The sequence below is a fragment of the Fistularia commersonii genome, chromosome 34, assembly GCF_037954325.1.
Source record: "Fistularia commersonii isolate RoL2024-O1a breed Wild chromosome 34, RoL_Fcom_v1.0, whole genome shotgun sequence".
NCBI classification, from domain to species: Eukaryota; Metazoa; Chordata; class Actinopteri; order Syngnathiformes; family Fistulariidae; genus Fistularia; species Fistularia commersonii.
Window position 1 is genome coordinate 10,153,494 of NC_141317.1, and position 6,138 is coordinate 10,159,631.

Genomic DNA, 6,138 nt, shown 5'->3' on the forward strand with positions numbered 1-6,138 from the left:
TGTGATCATGGGGTATCGTTTCCTCCCTCCTTCCCTCCGTCTCTCCCGCGTCTCACTTCTGCATTCGCGCCACAATGTCCTATAAACACTGAGGTGTAAATAAAGCCCAGGGTGAGGGTGGGAGTGTGTGTGTGTGTGTGTGTGTGTGTGTGTGTGTGTGTGTAGGGGGGGTCATGTTTAACACTCAGAAATGAATGAAATCACACTTTTCTGTGTGTGTGTGTGTGTGTGTGTCTCCTGGCTGCAGACGATGCAGCGGGTCCTCCTGGAACGGGTGGAACAAACCAGGCAAAGCAACAGGTTTGAATTGGAAGAGTGATATTCACTCCGAAGTCGCCACGGCGACGCGTGAACGTTAGCGCCGCGCAGATTCTGCTCCTCGATTCAAACGGGTTTGAATCTGCTTTTAAAAGTCTGGTTAAAGAAAAGGGCGGCAGAATGAGTTGTGTCAATAACCGGTCCTCATGATGATAGTAACACCGACTCCATTTGTGTGTGTGTGTGTGTGTGTGTGTGTGTGTGTGTGAGAGAGAGAGTGACTCACCCTTGTGTCAGTTTCTCCTCTACTAAAGTGTCCTTTCCTTTTTTACTTCACACCTCTTTGGTTTGCTATTTTTGGGTCATGTTAGCAGAACTAGTAGTATCTAGTGTATCACACACACACACACACTCACACACACACACATACGCTCACACACATTGATACATGGGAAAGCACTGGGGGCGTTTTGGACGTGTGCATCTTTTATAGACGTTAGAAAATGGCCGATCCAGCTGAGCAGACGAGAATATTTCAGGGTTACTCACAAAGTGGAAAATATCATATTGCAAAAGATGGCGGAGGGAACCGGGCACGTAAACGCAACAGTAAATCTCTCCCTCACAAAGACACACACACACACACACACACACACACACACACACACACACGGTGATGTCCTAATAGTGTCCTGGGCAGAGGCAGGCCAGGGTAGAGAAACTGGAGCTGTGGCAGAGTGCTGACTCAGGGAACAAACGAGTGTGTGTTTGCGTGTGTGTGTGTGTGTGTGTGTGTGTGTGTGTGTGTGTGTGAGAGAGAGAGAGAGAGACAGAAAGTGAAAGAGCAAGACAGAAGGGCATTGCGGAGGCCTCATGATTTGCATGTGCAAACCGAAGTGCACCGACGCTGCTTTTCCATGAAAGCATCAGGACTTGTGCTGCTCAGAGTTCTGCTCAGCGAGGAATCTAGAAAGATCCAGAAAGAAAAAAAATGGCGGTTGCACGAGGTCAAACCAACCCTCGTCCCCCTTCCAGATGATATGGTTCTATATACCCAGTTATAGAATACAGGAAGTGTCTGTTGGCGGCGAGATGTAAAAGGGGTATTTTGGTCAGAGAAACAGAAAGTTTGGGATGACATGCAGTTTCACTACTGGGTGTGATGGGTTTTTACACACACACACCACACACACACACACACACACACACACACAATGAAGTCATAGGGCGAGGAGTAAGAACTATGTGAGAAACTAGATGTTTCTGGACCTGCGCTTAGAGGTCATCTAGCATGACTGATTACATTGTTTATGTTGGGTTATCGTCCATCCATCCATCCATCCATCCATCCATCCATCCATCCATCCATCCATCCATCCATCCATCAGTTCATCATCTACTCATCCATCCATCCATCCATCCATCCATCCATCCATCCATCCATCCATCCATCCATCCATTGACAGCTGTCATTGTTTGAGGGTCCATCCTGGATCCATCACAGGACCACATGTGGAGAAAAACATTGACAGGTCTGGACAATGCAGGGTCTCCACTGGACCTCCTGCATGTGTTTGGACAGTGGGAGGAATCCTGAGGAACCTGCGCAGACATGGGGAGAACATGGAGACTCCACACTGGGGAATCCAAGCGATGACCTTCTGGCTGTGAGTAGGAGGAAGCTGGAGTCGCAGCTCCAGCGCCGCCCCGGGGTGATGATGAACTTCTGCCAAACAGCAGTGAACTCCCAGGATCTTGTGTTACAAACGTTTTCAAGGTGGAGGCAACAGAAGACTTTTCTAAAAAAGCTTCCGGCCTGATTTGCCGTCGGGAACGTTTGGCTTTTCTGACCCGCATCTCAGGAGGCTTCCTGGATTTGACCCGACGGGACGCTCACGTTGGACGCCGGAGACAAAGGTGGTACGGCGTCAGCAGCATCCAGGGGGTTTGGGTTTACGATCGGGTTTCCCTCCACCTTCTCCTCCATCCTTCTCCTCCATCCTTCTCCTCCATCCTTCTCTCCCCGTCATTCATGTTGTTTGTCCTCCATCTCTCTCTCTCTCTCTCTCTTTCTCTCGTTGGCTAAAAATACTTCCTGTCCTGTCACTATAACGGATCACCTCAGAGGAAATCTGCTGCCAGCAGTGGACAGTGTTTGATACAGCAGCTACTCCCCCAACACACACACACACACACACACACATACACAAACAGATCCATTTATTTGATAAATACATATTTTTAAGTTTTAAATTGCCCTTTCATCGATTGTCACTGCTGTAATATCTGCCAAAGATCTTTTGCGCGTGTGTATATATATCAATATATACAAATACACACACAGATGCAATGTGTGTATATACACTGCTCAAAAAAATAAAGGGAACACTTAAAAAACACATCCCAGATCTAAATGAATGAAATATTCTTATGAAATACTTTGCTCTTTACACAGTTGAATGTGGTGACAACAAAATCACACAAAAATGATCCATGGAAATCAATTGTATCAACCCATGGAGGTCTGGATTAGGAATCACACTCAAAATGAAAGTGTAAAAACAAACTCCAGGCTGATCCAACGTTGATGTAATGTCCTTAAAACAAGTCCAAATGAATGTGTGTTGCTTCCTGAGTGGACACTATGATTTCACACAAGTGGGATTGACTTGGAGTTACATTGTGTTGTTCAAGTGTGCCCTTTATTTTTTTGAGCAGTATATATATGTGTGTGTGTGTACGGGTATATATATATATATATATATTCATATAAATAGACACATATATATTAATTTCTCATTTTGATTTTATTTATTTTTATCTAATTACTACACTAATACTCATGTATAGGTGTGTATGTATATGCACACACACATATGTGTTTGTGTATGAAAATATATATGCATGTGTTATTCATACATAAATGCATATATATATCATACACACACTTATACACTATATATACTCATGTGTATATTTGATTTTTTTGTTCTTACGCTTAGAGATCACACCACCTACAATATTTAAACGTTTATGTTTTTTTTCTATACGTACATACACAAAAATATAGGCAAATATACACACACATATATAGATAGATATATTATTGATTAATTTCTCATTATGGGTTTAATTTCATTTTTTTGTCTACAAGACTTTTGAATTACAAGACTAATACTTATATTTATGTGTATGTATGTATATGCATACATACATATATATATATTTATGTGTTCAATACAGTATAGGTACATACACACACACACACACATATATATATGTATATATATATATATACATATATATATTAATGTCTTTACAATAATTAACATATACTTATATATGGATATACTACATTTATTTCTCATTGTGGTTTTAATTTTTCTTTTTTATCTAATGACTAGACTGATACTCATATATGTGCTTATATATATATATATCTTATATTTCTTTAATCTTATACACACATATATGTGTTGATGAATTTTAATTTATATGCATGGGTGTATTCATACATATATGCACATGAATATTACATACACACACGTATACACGACATATACTCATACATGCATTTGATTTTTTTATCCGTAAAGGGAAGGTCACACCACATACAATATTTACACACACACACACACACACACACACACACACACACACACACACACATATATACATATATATATGTGTGTGTGTGTGTATATACATATACATATATATATATATATATATGTACACACACACAAATATAGATGAATATACATACATATATGTAGATTGACATATAACTTATTAATTTTTCATAATGGGTTTCATTTTATTTTTGAAATTAATGACTTCATTAATACTCATATGTATGTGTATGTGTATGAATGTATATGTATATACCTACAAATCTATCTATCTATCTATCTATCTATCTATCTATCTATCTATCTATCTATCTATCCATCATCTGTTCATTCATTCATTCATTCATTCATCTATCTATCTATCTATCTATCTATCTATCTATCTATCTATCTATCTATCTATCTATCTATCTATCTATCTATCTATTTATCTATCTATCTATCTATCATCTGTTCATTCATTCATTCATTCATTCATTCATTCATTCATCCATCTATCTATCTATCTATCTATCTAGCTGTCCATCCATCCATCCATCTATCTATCTATCTATCTATCTATCTATCTATCTATCTATCTATCTATCTATCTATCTATCTCTCTCTATATATATAGAGAGAGAGAGAGAGATAAATAAATATATATACACACACACACACATATATATAAATATATATATATGTATAAATATCATTGTTTGATGTTTGTAGATTAATGTACATACACATATATATAGATACACTTCTGAATGTTTTTCTCTGCATGGTTTTGATTTTTTTCTTTAATTTCTTTAATCTAATGATAAGACTAATACTATATTTTTGGGGATATATATATATATATATATATATATATATATATATATATATATATATATATTTATATATCTGAATAAATGAATATATATATATATATATATATATATATATAAATATAATTTTATAAATATTTTTTGTACATACAAACACAGACACACACATGGAAAAGTATGTATACTCAAATATTTTTTTCATTTTTTTTCCTTCATTGTGATAACACACCATAAACTTTATTTACTTATATGTATGTATATACAAAATATATATAGAGAGAGATATATATTTATGTGTGTGTGTGTGTGTATAGATTTTTTTATTATGAATATATACATACATATATGTGTATACATAAATATATTTTATATACGTTCACACACAAAAGTATAGTTGATATAAGTATAGATTGAAGTGTAATTAATTAGTTTCTCATTATGGGTTTAATACCTTTTTTTTAATCTAATGACCCGACTCATCCCTTGTATGTGTGTGTTTGTGTAAATATAAATGCATGCATGTATTTATATATGCACAAGGAGACACAGACATGTACAATAAATGAACTCATACGTATATTTTTTTTTTCAGTTCCCCCATGACACCACGCCACATACTATGTATACATATGTATATGTATACATGTATACATATATATGTACATATATATGTACATATATATATATATATATACATACATATCTATAAATATGTATACATGAACATACAGTCATATATATGGATAAACTTAATTCATTCATCATAATGGTTTTAAATACGTTTTTTATACGTACTCAGACACACACATGTAAAGTGTGTACAATGTTTTTATTTTATTCCTCCACTGTAACGCCTGAGATGACTGAGATGACTGAGATGGTTGAGTCATGTACAGAGGGAAAGTCAATATATTTGTTTGTATGTATATATATGTACATATATGTACATAAAGTTTATGGTGTGTTATCACAATGAAGGAAAAAAAATGAAAAAAATATTTGAGTATACATACTTTTTCATGTGTATGTATACATATATATATATGCATTCCTACAAATATATGCACATGTGTTTATGTGCTTGTGTGCTTTATTTGTACACACAATGAGAAACATGTATAGCATATGTACATATAATCATATTTTTTCTCCCTCCTCCTATATGTGTGTAAATATATATGCTTGTCTGCTTTTCTATAGAAAGAAACATATAGAGACACACATGTAAATTGTAAACTCACATGTATTTTTCTATTTGTTCCTCTGCTTTGACATCTCACTCTATCTATTTCTCATTATGGTTTTAATGTCACTTTTTTTCTAGACTAAAACACATATTTATATGTGCGGTAAATATATTTGCAAGTATGTTTTATACATACACACACATGTAAAGTATATAGACTTACACACATATTTTTGTTCCTCCACCTTGA